The following is a 20,954-nucleotide window of genomic DNA, read 5'->3' on the forward strand; positions in this document are numbered from 1 at the left end:
TTCTTGAAAAATGCATTTTCAGTCTATATCTTGTGCTATGGTCATGTTCAAACTTTTTTTGCAGTAACTATAAATGTTATTCTTGATGTGCACAACAGACTGGTAAATGTACTCTCTCGGCGTAGTTAAAATCCACAATATTTTCTACGCAACCCTGAACACAGTCATTAGTTTTTTTTATTATTCTTATGGTCCGTTTCTGTTGTTTGAAAAACGTGTTTATGATTTGAGCGTTACTTCCTCATGAAGTAACTCGATAGTTACGAATGAAATACACATATGAATAGCATGTAAACTACAGACGCTAGCATAGCCTCCTGATGACGTTTCTACTTCCACGATTTTGTGTTTTCACACCGCTTTCTAGAAATGTGTTGCTTATAGAATCTACAGAGCTAGCATCTAAATATAATTTAAGAGTGTCATTTTCCCTATTCAAATTGAAATTGACAGCATTTGTTTCTTTATGTTCACTGCAGCTTTATTGTATATTGACCAATGGTAAACTTCCTTGACGGTTTCATTTGCTCTCTCTGCTATATCTGTTGTTCCCTCAACGGCTATAATATTGCTGCCATCAGCAAAAATAATTTTTCTCCTCGACTAACGCTCTTGGGAAAGCAATTTACGTATACCGGGAAAAGTACTGGTCCTAATATGCTGCCTTGAGGAACTCCTGTATTAGTGTATTTTGCTTCACCTGTCCATGTTTGGGCACATCAACCCGTACCGCGTCGCGGCCTTTCCGTTTTTGTTACGACCTTATATTTTCCCTTTAAGAACCCTTCCAGGCGAGAATGAGCCGGGTCAGAAGGTGTAGCGCGCGCCTAGCCAAGGGCGTCTAACCCGAGAGGTGGGCAGCAGCTGCAGCTTTCCAGGGTCGCTGACGACTTACGTGACCGCTTTCGCCGGACAGTGTGACTCTGTTCTAACGCAGGAGTCTCTAAACGGTGCTCGTGCGACACGTACGTGCAGTCTGGTGTCGGATTTCTATTGGCCTCCGAGTCTCTGTCCCGTACGCGAGGGGAGGGGCGAGTTCTTGGACTGCCAATGCTGCCCTTGTATCGCCTAGGCATGCAGCTAAACTGCGGTAATGTCAGATGTCGAGGGGAGCTGCGTGTTTATTTTTCACCACGTGCGGAAGCTTCTAGCAAACTGCTCGCAAAAGCCTGTAATCATAGGTATATTACTGGTCCAGGCTCCTTTTTACCATTGACGCAGACCGCTGGCAACCAATTACCCTTCCTGTGCGAGTGGCTTCTAGAAAAACCCGTGTTGTGTAAGAAACTGTCGCCGCACAACATTACCGTTTATACGACCGAACTACGCGAAGGGTGCCATAAAAATGTTGCAATCACGCGAGAGGAAACGCATTACGTCCCTCCTTGGGTGAAGAGACTGTTACTTAGCTCTTATAGTCCAAGCACAGAAATCCTTGACTGTAAAAGTGTTTGCAATTTCTGTAACTCCTTCTTCGTCGTTCCGTGTAACGGTTCGGTAATTGTCTCCACATTTTAAAAAAATTGTTTCATCTAGTATAATACGGGTTTTGAAAGGTTTCGACTGTTAGAATAATTTCATTTTTAACATTAAAATATGCGTCAGACAGTGCTCGGAACTTGTGAATCAGGCACGATTTTTATTTTTAAAGGTTATCTCGAGCAAAACACGTTTCGAGAAATAGTTTCCATTGTCAACCGCCTTTTTTATTTTATTACGACGTTTTAAAAGTAACGATTGCTGTGTATTAATTGTTGCATCCTTCTGGTAATTTCGATGCAATGGGAAACGATGAAAATTTGTCGTAACTGGCACTTCTTGTCCTGCAGATACTGCGAAATACGAAAGTAATTTTACCTTCGGAGTTTTGGACGTCCTGTTATGTAGAAACCCACAATTGCTAATCATCACTTACACGGTTCATTTGTATACGTCAAAAACAAATGAACGATAAAATCAAAGAGAATCATATTACAGATCCTCATCATCGCAATTTAGATAATATTTTAATAATAAAAGAACGCTATTTGTTCATATACAGTAAGTGTTTCCGTATTTTAAATATATTTTCATGTCAATCTATTTCGAAGTGCTTGATGGGGTCACTATAAAGAATCCGATGTGTAGAGTGTCCTAATGCCGTATAGGTTGCAGCCGACAAGCTCCGTAAACATCTGATGGTAATGGTTTCATAGTCTCCAGTCACCCGAGATGTCACCAAATCAATATGGAACGGGTTTGTTCACCAAGAACTGATATCTCCTCCTACAAACTGTTGGCTGTCAATGAATCCAGAATCTTCTCTAGTCAGTGGTACGGAGTGCAGATCAAGCTGTTACTTCACATCTGGACTGATTTTCTCAAAGAAAAATTCTGGTGTTGTGCTGAAACTAACATGAGGTATCCTTTGTATTCCGTATAATTTGTATAGTAAATTTTGTCTTTTCTTAAAAAAGGCATTAACATATTATTAAATCATTGGATGTCTTGCGTTGTCGCCTGGCTGTACGTATAATCTGAGAAGCGCTACTTCTGCGGTGTCTATTATTGTGCGGGAATATATTCCGGGAAATAGTAGGACGCTATACATACCGAATACACAGTACCAGTTGTTAAGACAAGTGTCTGCAAATAATCAGTCCCATTTGCTATCTGAATTGTAGCCATTCACGTTATACTAACGTACACAACAGACTGAAACGCCAGTATCATTTACTTTATTGAACTGTTCAAGCTTATGACTTTACCATGTTCGTAAATACGAGCAGTTGGAACCATAAGTATAAATCACGTGAGCACTTACATAAATTTGCACATGGCGTGTGTACGTCGCAAGTCACCGTAGGGTATGTAGCGAGGCGCGCACGATGTACCTAGTACTCTATTTCATTCACCGTTGGAAACACTAAAAATAATAAGTAACATATTACATAGTTAATCATGTCGGGTAAAGTGTTGGTGCCAGGTCATGCCTAAGGGAAAACCACACATTCCGTGTCCATCAAAACAGTTTTTACGTAAGCAATGTGTTGTCCCCTTTTTTGGTTCTTTCATAACCAGTTGTAACAAGCAAGACGAATCAAATATCGAGTGCCGATGCAGCAAACTACCTGGATGCGATTCACAGGTACCAATTTCCGACGTTAGTTACGCGTATCTGTCAAGCAGCGCAGAGTATGGACTTGCATCACAGGCTCAGCGGTCAGTGCTCACAAGGAAGCGTTGCACAACACTATAACGGGAAAACCGACGTGGGCCGACAACTCGTGCGTTTCGAATGATCTGCTGCCGTTTAGTGCCGTGTTCCATCATTTAGCGCTGCACGCGTCTTTAGAGCCGAAATTTAAATCTTTATATCTGTGTATGAGTGTGAACGAATAATAAAAGTACAGAAGGCGTTCATAAAGTCTCGTTATCGTTCCCAAAACTAATAATTTGGAAGATTTTTGCTGTAAAACGTGTAGTATATCTCAAAGAATTTTTCTGTTATACCAGAATTTCAATGTGTGCCCAACTCGTGGCTCGTGGAACATCAAGTACGAGGGCTATTCGGAAAGTAAGGAACGATCGGTCGAGAAATGGAAACCACAGTGAAAATCCGATGAAGTTTTGCACAGCTGTGTTGGGCAGTGTCTCTATTATGCCCGTCGATCGCGTTACGTCGTTCTTTTTAGTTCTGAGCACCCAGGGAGCACATAAACATACCTAGAACAATAGTGTCTCCCGCCAAGTACGTGGGCCTAGTCAGAAATTTCGCCTGAAGATATGCAGTCAACATTACACAACTGTTGCGCGTTTTCTTCTTCAAGATAATTCTCAGCCGCATTCTGCTGGGGCAATGAAGATGCTCCTGCATCGTTTTCAGTTGGAAATGTTTGATTACCCACAATATAACCCGTAATTGTCTCCCTCTGAGTTTCATCTCTGCTCAAATGAACCGCTGGATATGAAGACAACATTTTGGCACAGACAATGAGCTGTAGGGCAGCGTAGATAATTGGCGGAAAGCACTGGCGGCTGCCTTCTATAACGAGGGTATTGGAAAGCTGGTACAACGCTACGACAAATATCTAAGTCGGATTGGCGACTGTGGGAATAAGTAGCTGGAAGTTGAAGCTAACTGTTGCAAATAGAAGAGTTTTGATTTTCACTGTGGTCTCCATTTAGCGACCTATCGCTCCTCACTTTCCGAATAGCCCTCATATTTGAGTACTGCTGATGTACAGGTCAGCATTTCAGTATCACTGATTGGTGCACAAATGATATCAGTGTCATTGACTGGTGTTGTGTACATGCGATCCTTGGCGTAATTCCACAGAGAGAAGTATGGGGGGGGGGGGGGGGAGCGAGCTTTCATCCTGCACTTTCAGACTCTAATATGGGGCTGAAACATCATGCTGGAAGATGACGGACCCCTACAACTCTTCGATCTGTAGTAGCAGGAACTGTTCAAGCAAGTACACCTAGACTTTTCCCGTTATGGTTTTCTCTACGAAATAAAATGGGACTGTGACACAGCGTTACGCTACACCAAACACAGGGCTTTGGGCTACCATGGATGGGTTGACGAGTGTTGTGTGGGTCTTTGGGGCCAGAAATCGCAAAAGTTGTGGTGATTCACATTTCCATAAATGTGGAACTTTGCTCCATCCGAAAACTGGGACTTTTTCACGTAGTTATTTTGAGCATGTATGGAGGCCAGCATGAAACACAGGAATGTATATCAATGAGGAAGATCGGTTGGCCGCATTGCCTGGATCATTTGCACTTTGTACGAAAAAGGTCTAACCGCTGATGTAACACTTATGGATAGTCCGCCTTGCTTCCTGCAATGGGTGACGAATTGACTTCTGGGGACGGCGTTGAAATGCAGCATGCATTCTTTCAATACATGTCTGAGGCACAGGAGGATGCCCACTTCGAGGAACGTTTTTGATACTGCGTGTCTCTTTAATGTTTTTGAACCACCTCATTATTCTTGTTTCTGCCATTGGTAGCCTCCCACATTGATGTTGATAGTTCTACAGTACGTTGTCTCAGATTTGGATTCTTCTTAGCAGATGGCATATTTCATCTTCTCCTGGTCCGTCGCCATTTTGATGCGTTCCAAGTGAGGTCTGAAACAAAGGACAAGCTTGCAAGATATGATTTTTGAAATGACAGCGGGATTTTATGGACGCTCTGCACTGCTGTAGGTTTTCACAGGTTTTGGTCGTTTTCAGAACCTAAAGGAAGGAAGGCTAGTGCTTATAGTTCCGTCGACATTGAGGTCGTTACAAACGAACTGTAAGGTCGGACAGGGGAAGTATGGGGAGGGAAGTAGGCTTTGCCCTTTTGAAACATACTATCTGGATATTTGCTTTAAATGATTTAGGTAAAACATGATCTTCATGGCAGGACTGGGTTCTGAACCGCGTACTCCTGAGAGCGAGTCCTGTGTCATAACACTGCCCCATCTCGCTCTGTATGTCGTCATACCTAAAAATCTTTTGCGTCGCGGGACCAACTAACTTTCTCCCTCTACTTCTTCTTTTAACATTTCTGTCCCAGTGTTGAAAAAGATATTAGGAATTCTTCAGGGCGCTAAAGACTGCCGAAAGGTATAGCCGCATCCATTTATAACAGGAGAAAATGATTCCGAAAAATGCGAATTATCAAATGTTGCCAAGTAATCTAGAAACAAAAATTAATGTTTACTGTGAAACTACTGAGTGTAACTTAAACTGCTGAGTGAAACTGCTGCTACTGTCTCTTTACTTATTTTTATCATTTCAACACTGACCTACAGAATTTTCCTTGACAAAGATAAGTCAAACTTAACCTGTTCATTTACTACCCACAATATACGAGCGCAACGCAATCTGACTGCTATACAATGACAACATGGCTTCAAATAATTAACACAACAGTTAAAACGTTTATTCGTATTAACGTTCATGTATGACTCAGTTTCAGCCATCACAAGGCCTTCAACGTTTGCGCTACGTTTTTCCGCCGGACGACCCCCAGCTCCTCGGCCGGTGGGAATTTTATGCCCCTCCTCGTCTACTCTCCTTCTCCACAGCAGCTGATTCCTACAGGCCTCTGCTTTCACATTGCGTTCCTGCGTAAACTCCATCACTCATCCAGGTGACGGGAATTGGTAATCAAATAATGATTGGACAATCAAAACTAATTACTGCTCGTAATTTGTGATCATCGTGCGTTCTGAACTGCTCGAATTCACTGTCGAAAGACGATCTTCAGACCTGTAGAACTCTGGAACAGCATACATGCATACAAATAGATAACAACCTTACTATTAAACTCAATAATTGGAAAAAAGTACACCAGCGGTCTGTCTAAAGTTAAAATACTTCATTTAGCTACTCATATCTTCAAATCAGTAAAATTAATTTTTATTTAGATGGAACTGTTTTATAGAAACCGGAATCCCTCAGATTTTAAGTCAGTTATTGTGTATTACCTGAATACTCGCAAACTGATACTCTCACTGGGCAATAGTCTGTTTCTTCCCAATGTGGTGGATATTACTCACTTCTTGGTGATCTCGACGACGCTGTACCGTCGTCGGAAAGAACTACTACAAACGGTATTCCTATGAAGGCCTTATTTTTTAAATCTCGGTTTATCCTGTCTACTGGAAAGGCGCTTCAGGATGTATTTGGAGGCGAATAACAGGTTAGGATAGGCGCTAGCGGATCGTTAGTACTGTTTGTAACCATTCAAAAATGTTTTCGATGTACAATCAACAGCTATATTATCTCATTTAAACAATCCACCACGGATACATAAAATAAAACTACTGAATGAGGTGTTGAAGCCAATCGCAGACCGTTTTCACTGAGTTCCTTAGTGTATTATATGCTCCGCATGATTGTCATGAGCTTATTCAAAGTGTTTCATTTTCTTGCCGATAATGTTACGTATGCCGTATAAAATCGGAATGAGATTTCGAAAGTTCACACAATTGTACCTCCGCGCTCACGCTCGAATCACGACACGTGCACTATCTTTAACGACGAACACCATTTGATCAGTTAAACTGCTAAAATAGTTTGTGCTGTGACGCCAGTTACATTACTCTCTCGACCCTATAGGTGCACCATCCTCCACAGCACCCCTACAAAGTCGTCCTATTGGACACCGTTCTGCTTGCCTCGCTACGGCGAAGGCCTGCTGTTGGCTGTTCCATTCATGTTTCCTGACTGGTTTCCACATATTTTTTTTCAGTTGGCATTGTTCTAGTAACTTGCATCATTTCTTAGATACAGATGATTTACAAATATTTACTGTCTCTGTCTAATTTGTTTATTTTTGTTCCACAGTCATATCTATGACATTTTACCTTAAACACTGGAATCGGCCTCCTCGATATCTCCACCACTCGGAGGATTCTCTAATGTGTCTCCTTAGTTTGTCACGCTACAAACGACACAGAACTGTTTGGCTTATCCGCCACTATACCGCACGACATTTCATCATCGAAAATAAATAAGATTTTTTTTCCCGCGCTGAATGTATACTCATTATGGTAGCATGGACGTTATTCCCTGATGTCTTAACACATGTCCTTTTATTCCGTTCTTCCTTCCATTAATGTTATTGGCATATTCCGTTTCTTGCCCATTCTCCGGAGAACTTGTATTTTAATTTCATCGGTCCACTTACTTTTCAGTATTCTTCAGTAATGAATTGTTTCAAGCGCTTCGGTTCTCTTATTTTCCAGCTTTCCCACAGTGCTCGCTTCAGTTCCTTACAGTGCCATACCTCAGAAATTCCTTCCTCAGATTAAAGCTCATGTTTCAGACGAGTAGAGTTCTATTAGCGACGATGTCCCTCTGCGGCTGTGCTAGCTCCTTGTATCCTGGTTGCTTCGAACGTCATTCATGATTCTGCTCCCACGTTAACAGAGTTCCTCCACTTTACTGCATGGTCCACAGTTTATTGCTCACCTCGTTTCCGTAACTCATCATTAGTTTTCTCTTTCTTTGGTTTACTCTCAGTCTATATTCTATACTCGTTAGACTGTGCGTTCCGTTCAACTGGATCCGTAAATTTTCTCCGCTTTCATTGATGATAGCAACGTCAGCAGCGAATATTATTATTGATACCGCTTCACCGTGAACTTTAATTTGATATATGAACGTCCTGTTTCCGCCATGGCTTCTTCAGTGTGGAGGTTGAGCAGTAAGGGGAAAAGACTGCATCTATGGCTAAAGCACTTTTTAAACCGACGACTTCTCTTTTGCTGACCTTTTCTTATTGTTCCCTCTTGGTTCTAGAGCATAATGTACGTTACTGGTCTTTCACTATAGGACTCGTCCTCTCAGAAGCCGCTTAATAATCATAAACAGAGGAATATCGCTCAAGAAGGGTCGTCCAACAACACTGAAACATTTATTATTCGAGGTGACACTATGCGATTATTATTGTAATCCTCACACATGGGCCAACGAAAGTTTATTGAACACAAATATAACATTCGGCAACAACAGTTTAACTGTCTGTTACTTCTCAAAACGAATCCACTACTACTTCACTGTGCACACGTATTGCATTTATGTTATTAACCATTAACTCTCGAGGTGACTTTTCTGTAACGTATACCATGAGGTATACCATGATGTTTAAACAGGGATTTAAGGCAAAAATCATTCGAAATTTTTAATTTATGCTATATAACGTTTATTTTTACAAGTATTTAAGTGTTGTTTAAAGGCTTCTAGTTTATTTTATTGTACTAAACAAATCCTGCAGCATTTTACTATTTATCTCACAAAAGCACATAATTTTATAATACACTCCTGGAAATTGAAATAAGAACACCGTGAATTCATTGTCCCAGGAAGGGGAAACTTTATTGACACATTCCTGGGGTCAGATACATCACATGATCACACTGACAGAACCACAGGCACATAGACACAGGCAACAGAGCATGCACAATGTCGGCACTAGTACAGTGTATATCCACCTTTCGCCGCAATGCAGGCTGCTATTCTCCCATGGAGACGATCGTAGAGATGCTGGATGTAGTCCTGTGGAACGGCTTGCCATGCCATTTCCACCTGGCGCCTCAGTTGGACCAGCGTTCGTGCTGGACGTGCAGACCGCGTGAGACGACGCTTCATCCAGTCCCAAACATGCTCAATGGGGGACAGATCCGGAGATCTTGCTGGCCAGGGTAGTTGACTTACACCTTCTAGAGCACGTTGGGTGGCACGGGATACATGCGGACGTGCATTGTCCTGTTGGAACAGCAAGTTCCCTTGCCAGTCTAGGAATGGTAGAACGATGGGTTCGATGACGGTTTGGATGTACCGTGCACTATTCAGTGTCCCCTCGACGATCACCAGTGGTGTACGGCCAGTGTAGGAGATCGCTTCCCACACCATGATGCTGGGTGTTGGCCCTGTGTGCCTCGGTCGTATGCAGTCCTGATTGTGGCGCTCACCTGCACGGCGCCAAACACGCATACGACCATCATTGGCACCAAGGCAGAAGCGACTCTCATCGCTGAAGACGACACGTCTCCATTCGTCCCTCCATTCACGCCTGTCGCGACACCACTGGAGGCGGGCTGCACGATGTTGGGGCGTGAGCGGAAGACGGCCTAACGGTGTGCGGGACCGTAGCCCAGCATCATGGAGACGGTTGCGAATGGTCCTCGCCGATACCCCAGGAGCAACAGTGTCCCTAATTTGCTGGGAAGTGGCGGTGCGGTCCCCTACGGCACTGCGTAGGATCCTACGGTCTTTGCGTGCATCCGTGCGTCGCTGCGGTCCGGTCCCAGGTCGACGGGCACGTGCACCTTCCGCCGACCACTGGCGACAACATCGATGTACTGTGGAGACCTCACGCCCCACGTGTTGAGCAATTCGGCGGTACGTCCACCCGGCCTCCCGCATGGCCACTATACGCCCTCGCTCAAAGTCCGTCAACTGCACATACGGTTCACGTCCACGCTGTCGCGGCATGCTACCAGTGTTAAAGACTGCGATGGAGCTCCGTATGCCACGGCAAACTGGCTGACACTGACGGCGGCGGTGCACAAATGCTGCGCAGCTAGCGCCATTCGACGGCCAACACCGCGGTTCCTGGTGTGTCCGCTGTGCCGTGCGTGTGATCATTGCTTGTACAGCCCTCTCGCAGTGTCCGGAGCAAGTATGGTGGGTCTGACACACCGGTGTCAATGTGTTCTTTTTTCCATTTCCAGGAGTGTATTTTAAGTGGTACACATAACTGGACTGTTAGAGTAGTGAATTTTTCATTCCGAAAAATTATACAATCACTGTAGCAAATAAATTTCCAAAAAAAAAATTCCACAGTTTAATTTGGCGCTTAAAAATTCCACCCGATAGGTACAAACAGACATTCATTGCTGGGAACTACATTTTTCTTATCGCCACTCAAAACACATTCGATTTTAACAGACACATTAAGTATTTCATTGAAGAAACAGACAGATCCCCATCACAACTTTCCTGAAGTTCTTCCTCTGAATGATACTCTTGTTCGATAGCAGAACTGTGACCACTGGCTAATGTAAAATCGTGGATTTTTTCGTTTATTTCTTGATCTATATCACTGACACCTTCCTCCATAGACCGACTAACAATTTTATCGAACTCGGGAAAGTTAAAACTGACACATTCGTGCGAACACATTTTGAACTATACGTTAGCGTACTGAAGAAAACAAGTACGTAGTTCACGAGGCGCGGTCAAGGAGACTCCAACATCCATCAGTAACAGGTGTCAACAATAAACACGAAGGCGATAACGCGACCGACAACAAAACATCGCAGGCTTGGCAATTTAAGGAGGGTAGGGGGAGTATAGAAGCATTCCACCACAACTGGCCTTAGAGAGGAGTTCGATAATTTTCGCGCTGTCTGGGAGACCACACCTCGTGAGTTAAGGGTTAAGTACAGTGCCAAATAAATCTTACAGTAATTGTGTAGAGAAAGCATTATACGGAAATGTTATACAGTTCGTGGCTTGCAGATAAGGGGCCTATCACTCTAGTCACGCAGCAAAACAGGAAGCACGGCATCCACTATCCAGTATAGGTAAACATTAGTGGCGGTCATAAGTCACTTCGCAGAGGCAGAGTCGAAAAATGGCACCTAGTGGAGGAATATGACTGAGATACAACTGAGAGGGAGCCTGCTGCCGAAGCGGCCTTATGTTGACCCACTACGGAGTTTCTGGTGACCGGCCTGCCATGTTGATGGATTCCCCGCCGTAGGCGTCCTCGATGGGCGTTACGAGTATCGATGCGTCCGTATCTTCCACGTCCTCATCCGACGGAGTTACTAAAACTGTTAAAAAATTTATCCAGTCATATGTTCGTAGAGCAAAGACTTTTCTCTGTCATAGCACAAGGAATGAAGGAGAAAGGACTGCAGCCCTGACCAGGTTCCTGACAGAGCGAGAGTCGTTAACTAAGATATGCTTCTATATAAAACCAAGTTGTTGTCTAGCGTTGTTGCCCGCATCTCGTGGTCGTGCGGTAGCGTTCTCGCTTCCCACGCCCGGGTTCCCGGGTTCGATTCCCGGCGGGGTCAGGGATTTTCTCTGCCTCGTGATGGCTGGGTGTTGTGCGATGTCCTTAGGTTAGTTAGGTTTAAGTAGTTCTAAGTTCTAGGGGTCTGATGACCATAGATGTTAAGTCCCATAGTGCTCAGAGCCATTTGTCTAACGTTGTTACAAAAATTCTCGAAAAGTATTTGACCGATTTGCTTCAAATTTTTGCACCATACCCTAATGAACGTTCAGACGGACTTAGGCTATACTAGGTGATTCAGCTGTTCCTACCTATGGGTTTTATGCAACCCACAATGCCTTTAACAACCACGCGCGAGATTTAAAAAAAAAATGGTTCAAATTGCTCTGAGCACTATGGGACTTAACATCTGAGGTCATCAGTCCCCTAGAACTTAGAACTACTTAAACCTAACTAACCTAAGGACATGACATACATCCATGCCCGAGGCAGGATTCGAACCTGCGACCGTAGCGGTCGCGCGGTTCCAGACTGAAGCGCCTTTACCGCGTGGCCACACTGGCCGGCCGAGATTTTCATATTCTCTCGTTTTCTACGTACAGATTGCTAGTCATACAGAAAATTAACATAACCTTTTCTTAAGAAATTTAATATAGTATGTTTTCGCTGGACGGCACAGTTTTCGAGTTATTCAAGAAAAATGCGTTTGTAAACCATTTTTGTACACTTTTCTTGAATAACTCTAGACCCTTGGTCTCCAGCAAAAACGCTTCCCAATACATAATTTATCCACATTAAACTTCTTCCAAAAAGGTCCTGTTCATTTTTTTCTGTAGGGCTAAAAGTTTGCGCATAGGAAGCGAGAGACTATTAAAATCATGCACTTGGTATTTGGAGGCCTTGCAGATTACCTAAAACGCATAGGTAGAGTCAGAAGAATGACCTTGCACATTTTTTGAAAATATAAAATATATAGATATAAATTTAATATACAAAGAGGAAACATTGTTACCAAAAATCTCGAAAACTTATTGATCGATTTACTTTAATTTTTACACGATGTACCAATAAACATTCAACCTGATATAAGATTTATACACTCCTGGAAATGGAAAAAAGAACACATTGACACCGGTGTGTCAGACCCACCATACTTGCTCCGGACACTGCGAGAGGGCTGTACAAGCAATGATCACACGCACGGCACAGCGGACACACCAGGAACCGCGGTGTTGGCCGTCGAATGGCGCCTAGCTGCGCAGCATTTTTGCACCGCCGCCGTCAGTGTCAGCCAGTTTGCCGTGGCATACGCAGCTCCATCGCAGTCTTTAACACTGGTAGCATGTCGCGAAAGCGTGGACGTGAACCGTATGTGCAGTTGACGGACTTTGAGCGAGGGCGTATAGTGGGCATGCGGGAGGCCGGGTGGACGTACAGCCGAATTGCTCAACACGTGGGGCGTGAGGTCCCCACAGTACATCGATGTTGTTGCCAGTGGTCGGCGGAAGGTGCACGTGCCCGTCGACCTGGGACCGGACCGCAGCGACGCACGGATGCACGCCAAGACCGTAGGATCCTACGCAGTGCCGTAGGGGACCGCACCGCCACTTCCCAGCAAATTAGGGACACTGTTGCTGCTGGGGTATCGGCGAGGACCATTCGCAACCGTCTCCATGAAGCTGGGCTACGGTCCCGCACACCGTTAGGCCGTCTTCCGCTCACGCCCCAACATCGTGCAGCCCGCCTCCAGTGATGTCGCGACAGGCGTGAATGGAGGGACGAATGGAGACGTGTCGTCTTCAGCGATGAGAGTCGCTTCTGCCTTGGTGCCAATGATGGTCGTATGCGTGTTTGGCGCCGTGCAGGTGAGCGCCACAATCAGGACTGCATACGACCGAGGCACACAGGGCCAACACCCGGCATCATGGTGTGGGGAGCGATCTCCTACACTGGCCGTACACCACTGGTGATCGTCGAGGGGACACTGAATAGTGCACGGTACATCCAAACCGTCATCGAACCCATCGTTCTACCATTCCTAGACCGGCAAGGGAACTTGCTGTTCCAACAGGACAATGCACGTCCGCATGTATCCCGTGCCACCCAACGTGCTCTAGAAGGTGTAAGTCAACTACCCTGGCCAGCAAGATCTCCGGATCTGTCCCCCATTGAGCATGTTTGGGACTGGATGAAGCGTCGTCTCACGCGGTCTGCACGTCCAGCACGAACGCTGGTCCAACTGAGGCGCCAGGTGGAAATGGCATGGCAAGCCGTTCCACAGGACTACATCCAGCATCTCTACGATCGTCTCCATGGGAGAATAGCAGCCTGCATTGCTGCGAAAGGTGGATATACACTGTACTAGTGCCGACATTGTGCATGCTCTGTTGCCTGTGTCTATGTGCCTGTGGTTCTGTCAGTGTGATCATGTGATGTATCCGACCCCAGGAATGTGTCAATAAAGTTTCCCCTTCCTGGGACAATGAATTCACGGTGTTCTTATTTCAATTTCCAGGAGTGTATTTTTTGAATGCTACTGTACATGTTTTCTGTTAAAAACGACTGTGAGGCAGAAAATGCTGTGCTGTGAAAATGTGCGGTTTTCTTTTCTTTGTTTGCAGTCAGTTTCAACTACGACAGCAGTGTGTGGAAATCATAGACAAACTGTTTCTCCCACATATATCCTTTTTCCCTACACATATTTTCAAGCAAAAATTGTATACACAACAATGTGCTATTTTGTTTTCTTCCTTGCTGTCGGTTTTACACAAAAGAGAAAAGGCGTATTTGTGGCTTATCGGCTTATGATTAGACTACTACTGTGGAATCTGGATCATCCGAAATCTTGTTATCTTACGCATTCACAGATTAGAACTATGCGAAATACTGTCATTAGAGTTACTATCGTCACAGGCCCAACAGCAGGAGAGGTGCCTCATACCCTGTACACCAATGAACCCAACCGATCTAACCATTCAGTTCGAGCGACTTCAACTCCCAATCAAGCATCCGTTGACAATTACAATTAACAAGACTCAAGGTCATGGATAAGAGGCAGAGATGGTGGGGGTGGACATAGAGAGGGGGGAGGAAAAGAGGAGGCGGACGAGGAGGTAATCAAAGAGAGGTGGAGGAGGGGATGGACAGAGAGAGGGGGGGGAGAGAAGTTAAGGATGTATGTCCAACTCCCATACATATTTAGCAGCTGAGAAACATTGCTGGGTTCGTTAGTAATTTACATTTCCTCTCGCAGATCGGGATTCTCCGTACAATTATGAATCGTTTTACAGAGGGGCTGATATGATTATTGTTTCAAAAATCTCCGGAATTAGTTGTTAACTAAATGGTATCAAACGAATTTTCCCCGGAAATTAGAGACCACCGTATGGTTGCGTATTCAGAGGATTGTAGTCTTATGGCGACGGAGTAATTTTCCAAACCCCAGATTGATTATTCCCGACACTTTGCAAAATGACGAAAATGGACAAAGACTGGTCGAACTGTCACTTTGAAATTCATGCCACTGCTACTTCACAGCGAAGAGACACTAGACCGTCGCGCTCTTCTCAGAATTACCGCCACACCAGTAACCCCAGCATCTGAGCACCCTGGATTCTCTGTCTGACGTAAACTGCAGCTGTTATCCTAATCAGGTTAGTCACGCGGTCCTCTTTTTGCAGGCAGACGCATGTTATGTTGTCGAGTCCACTTTAACAGAAGAGTTGAGGAAGTAGCTCGCCATCTCAGCGAAACGCAGTTCTTGGTTGGAGCACGTCGTAATCCTCATTAGAGCGGCCATTTTCATGACTGTGTTCACGCTTCCGGTACTTGGTAACAGTCATGGACCATGCAGCCGGTGTTAGTGCAGCATTGATCAGTAACACAGCCACGAATATTTCAGTTGTGATGCAACTGTTAGCATTCCGATCGTTAGACGTGTCAAAGCTAAGCATGCTTTTGCTATCAGTAATTTGTGGTGACCAAGCCTTAGCTGCAATCATCCCATTTCTCTTGGGTCCTAACAATTTTAACATAACTCTCAGTGTACACACACTCTTTCTCTCTAAACAGGGGCAGGGTGAGTTACTCGAACACTTCTTTATGTTTACGTTACTTGTTTCTTTTTTCTTGATCTGCAACTAGACATTTTCATGCCAAATCTGATTTAATTATGGGTGGAGTAACCGTTTCTACGAGGGTTGGAACTTTAATAGTGGCAACTATTTATTTACAGCTCGTACAAAATAGATACGTGTTTCAAAGTTTTACTGACCTTCAAAGTAGCCCCCAGCATTGTGTATAACCCGTTGCCAGCGATGTGGAAGTCGTAGGATACACTTAGCAGTGCCAGTTGTCTTGAGAGTTCGAGGGGCGCAGTCTATTGCCCCACGAACTTGTAGCAGTTCTGAAGCGAATGCCGTGAAGTGTTTCCTTCAGTTTAAAAATCGAGGGCTTAAGTTAGGGGGGGGGGGGTGCAGTATGTGGTATAGTACTTAGCAGCCCCATCAGTCAAACAAATCAGTAACAGCTTGCACTGTACGTGCTTGAGCATAGTCTTATAAAATGATGGTCAGGCTCTGCAGAAAGTGTCATCACTTCTGTCTCTAAGTTGGTCGTAGTTTGCGTTCCAAAAATGACAGCATAGAGACAGAAGTGATGACACTTTCTGTAGTACCTGACCATCATTTTTCAGGACAATGCTCAAGCACTTACAGTGCAAGCTGTTACTGATTTTTTTGGCTGTTGGGGCTGCTAAGTGCTATACCACCAACTGCACTCTCCTGACTTAAGCCCTCGTGAGTTCAACACGATTTCTAATCTGAAGGAAACAGTTCACGGCATTCGCTTCAGAACTGCTACAAGTTCGTCGGGCAAGAGACCGCGCCGCTCGAACTGTCAACACAACTGGCACTACTAATAGTATCCTACGACTTCCACATCGCTGGCACCGGGTTATACACAATGCTGGTGACTACTCTGAAGGTCAGTCAAACTTTGAAACACGTATCTATTTTGTACGAGCTGTGAATAAATAGTTGCCACTATTAAAGTTCCAACCCTCGTATATTACCATAACAGGCCACCTCGCATTTCAGCGTGTTTCTGGAACAACGCATTTAATTTTTACCAGATCTGTCTTCTACATCTACATCTACATCTACATTTATACTCCGCAAGCCACCCAAAGGTGTGTGGCGGAGGGCACTTTACGTGCTACTGTCATTACCGCCCTTTCGTGTTCCAGTCGTGTACGGTTCTCGAGAAGAACGACTGCCGGAAAGCCTCCGTGCACGCTCGAATCTCTCTAATTTTTCACTCGTGGTCTCCTCGGGAGGTATAAGTAGGGGGAAGCAATATATTCGATACCTCATCCAGAAACGCACCCTCTCGAAACCTGGACAGTAAGCTACACCGCGATGCAGAGCGCCTCTTTTGCCGAGTCTGCCACTTGAGTTTGCTAAACATCTCCGTAACGCTATCACGGTTACCAAATAACCCTGTGACGAAACACGCCGCTCTTCTTTGGATCTTCTCTATCTCCTCCGTCAACCCGATCTGGTACGGAACCCACACTGATGAGCAATACTCAAGTATTTTTCGAACGAGTGTTTTGTAAGCCACCTCCTTTGTTGATGGACTACATTTTCTAAGGACTCTCCCAATGAATCTCAACCTGGCACCCGCCTTACCAACAATTAATTTTATATAATCGTTCCGCACGCATACTCCCAGATATTTTACAGAAGTAACTGCTACCAGTGTTTGTGCGCAATTTCCCTGTTGCCTACTATAAACGTTCTTTTCAGCTATCACAAAATCCTGCTAGACGAAACTTAGTACTTTGCTGGCCACGCTAAAGACAATAGCAAGTTGTCAGGTGAGAGCAAATGTTGTAGCTAAGTCGGAATCAGAGGGCAGACAGCTTGAATAATTCATCAAACTTGTCGCCAAGTTCAATTACCAGAAACAACAAAACCTACATGTTCTCTGCTCCATGGTGAGGTTCTGAACATGTTGCAGTTTTCGCATTGCGGAAAATGTTTCGAGTTTATTAAGTATTCCGCCTTTATTTATTGTTATTATCAATTAGTAGGGGCATCTGGGATTAGTTGGTTCTTGCGATCCCTGGAAGAGCTTCCTCCCCCCTACGGAGCAGGGCGTTCGTGCCTGGAGAGAGTCCAGCCGTAGCGTGGCGTGCAGCTGCAAGCACAGCCAGAGCCGGACTGCAGCCGTGAACGGCCTTGAACCAGTTCCGCCCACCGGTCCCGCTACACTCGCTTGGCTCCGGTTGCCATGGCGGGCCGCGCTCGCCGCCTGCCTGCCTGCCACCGACTGCTCCTACTCCTAGCCGCACTCCACCTCTTTGTCGCTACCGGCCTCATCCGTATACCAACTGTGCGCCCTCTCTCACACTGTGCTCGCGAGTTCCGCTCTCCACGCGGAAGTCAGTGCAAGTGTGGCTGCTAATGCGCAGAGCTAACCAACTGTTTGATTGCGTGCTTGTACTCGACACTATTATGGTCATAGCTACGGGACTGGTTTACACAAGAAATATTATATTAAACTTTCTGGCAGATTAAAACCGTATGGCGGACTGCTATTACCGAGCGGGGTAGCTTAGTGGTTAACACGATAGACTCGAATGCGGGAGGACGAAGGTTCAAACACGCTTGCAGTCGTTCTGATTTAGGCTTCCCGTGATTTCCCGAAACCCCCAATGCCGGGATGGTTCCTTCGAAAGGACTCGGCCGATTTCCTTCCCCATCCTTCTTTAATCTGAGCTTGTGCTCCGTCTCTAACGATTTCTTCATCGACGGGGCCTTAAGTACTAATATCCTCCTCCTCTTCCGGACCGCTGTTCAAACCTGGGACTTTTGCCTTTCGCGGATAAGTGCTCCATTAACTGAGCTACCCAAACATGATTCATGACCCGTCCTCACAGCTGCACTTCCTCCGGTTTTAATCTGATAGGAAGTTCCATATCAGCGCGAACACCATAAAGAGTGAAAATTTCATACTCGAGTATTATGACGTGTGTTCAAAAGGAAAGATATGAAACAACACTGTGGATCTGATTGAAATATTTATTCAAAAGTAATCACCAGAGGCCTGCGCACAACTATCCCACTGTTTCACGAGCCGAAGGATTCCCTGTTCCCAGAATTTCCCCGTGGCTGTGAGAGTAGGCAGTCCTCCACTGTGTCCTTCACATTAACCCACCATTATTATGAGTTCCAGGGTATATTTTCCTACTTACAATTGGCGGATTAACAGGCTTAGTATTAGCAATTTCATCCCTTTACACTGTATTACATGATACATATTACGTAGTAGCCCACTTCCACTATGTATTATCTGTAGGAGCAGTATTCGCAATTATAGGGGGTGCTATTCAATGATACCCAATGTTCACAGGACTAACATAAACAATACATGATTGAAAATTCAGTTCACAATTATATTTATTGGAGTAAACTTGACATTCCCTCTGAGATACTATTTTTAGAGAATCAAACACATGGAAGTCGCAGGGCCCAGGCATATGCTCAAGCTGTTCCCACGTGAACTTGATCATTACATTTTGTGTGACCTTGGAGACGCGTGGACGCAGTGCATCGTGGAGCAGCAACAACCTGCGGAATGCTGTAACCAAATGAGTAACGAAATGAGAACTCATTGTTCTGTTACTGTGATACAACAGAGTTTCTAACATAATGGCTATAAAAACTGACAATCCTATCTCGCGCTGAACTGGCCTCGTCTGTGAGCACTATCTTTGTTGTGAAATCTGGACCTCCATCTGGACCTTCACCACATCTTTGCTGCAGCCTTTGGCAGAACTGTATTTTTGCAAATGATTCAAACGGCTCTGAGTAATATGGGACTTAACTTCTGAGGTCATCAGTCTCCTCGAACTTAGAACTACTTAAACCTAACTGTAGCGCCTAGAACCGCTCGGCCACCCCGGCCGGCTGTATTCTTGCAGGCTGATCTTGTGATCAAAGGACTTGGAAACTCTGTGCCTGATATGGGGTCATCCACACACTACAGGATGAATAACCCCAATAGACGCTGCAGCTCTACGTACTTCGTTCCAGAATATTCTTCCATTCGTTGCAGTACTTGCTTCTTCCCAAGAGTACACCACGACAACAGGAAGCGGACTTGACCGTTGCTTCCATTTGCCACACCATAACAGAAGACCATGTCTGCCATTTCCCGTGTGGAATAATAGGCTTCTATTATTCTGTTAAGCGCGGAGTTAAAACTACTCTCTAAAGCATTTCACAAACTGATTACAACACACCTTGGTTCCATTATCATTAATGTGTGCGCCGCAATTACACAGAACTTTGAGCACAGTTTACAACAACAATACTAACAGATCTTTGCTGCAGGCTGTATCTATGGACAATAAAGGAGGAATGTGTCCTCAGCTGATAATTTTGTTCCGTATTTCGTTCGTAGTAGCAAAGAGTTTGCAGTAGAAAAGACGTGTTTCGCAATAGCGAATATGATTCAAATGGCTCTGAGCACTATGGGACTTAACTGCCGTGGTCATCAGTCCCCTAGAACTTAGAACTACTTAAACCTAGCTAACCTAAGGACATCACACACATCCATGCCCGAGGCAGGAATCGAACCTGCGACCGTAGCGGTCACGCGGTTCCAGACTATAGCGCCTAGAACCGCACGGCCACTCCGGCCGGCTAGCGAATATGAACAAGGGCTCATTGCTCTTAAATTATGCATTTCACAGCCTATTTTTACTGGACATATTTGTCTTTTTTTGGTGCATAATACCATCTATTAAAATATGAAATACTTTCTTTTTTAATATCTTGCGAGCGAGAAGTCCTCGTATCCCCTAGTATCGAGTGTTAATGGATTTAGTATGTTTTAGTATAAGAACCTGCTTACATATTAGGCGTCCAATATATATGTATGTTCCCCATCATGCTGTAAATACTTCTACATACGCTTCCATGGCCTTCTCGCCATATATTTGAGCATGTCCGGTGTTATACTGCGAACGGATCTTCAATAGCAACGCGCAATTCTTCGTCTGTAGCATGATGCCGTGCAGATACATTCGTCTTAATGACTCTCCATAACGAATTGTCAGGTGTGGTGGGGTCAGCACTTCTTGGTGGCCATTTCAAGAGAACTAGTGTTGCTGATGAACCACGACCTATCTAGTCCTGAAAGTGTTCATTTGGGAACTCGCCCCCTGCAAGATTATAGTTAGGAGGCTGCAATCATATGCGTCCTGTGAGGCCCCTTTTCTAGAGTTGAGGTATCAACCAGGTTTGTAACATGTGTAAATAATTTGCACCTTTCACAGTCCCTTCATTAATGAAGGTCCAAGAAGATGTTGTGATGTGATCGCTCTTTGTGATGTCATCGCTCTCCATATCATTATGTAAGGCAGATTTCTTTCT

General features: G+C 44.7%; 1 protein-coding gene across 1 annotated transcript in view; it reads left to right on the forward strand.

Moving 5' to 3' along the window:
* LOC124718985 overlaps positions 1 to 20,954 on the forward strand; it is a 1,052,919-nt gene that overhangs the window by 69,974 nt on the left and 961,991 nt on the right. The gene's annotated exons all lie outside the window — the stretch shown is intronic.

The sequence above is a fragment of the Schistocerca piceifrons genome, chromosome 1, assembly GCF_021461385.2.
Source record: "Schistocerca piceifrons isolate TAMUIC-IGC-003096 chromosome 1, iqSchPice1.1, whole genome shotgun sequence".
In the NCBI taxonomy this organism is placed as follows: Eukaryota; Metazoa; Arthropoda; class Insecta; order Orthoptera; family Acrididae; genus Schistocerca; species Schistocerca piceifrons.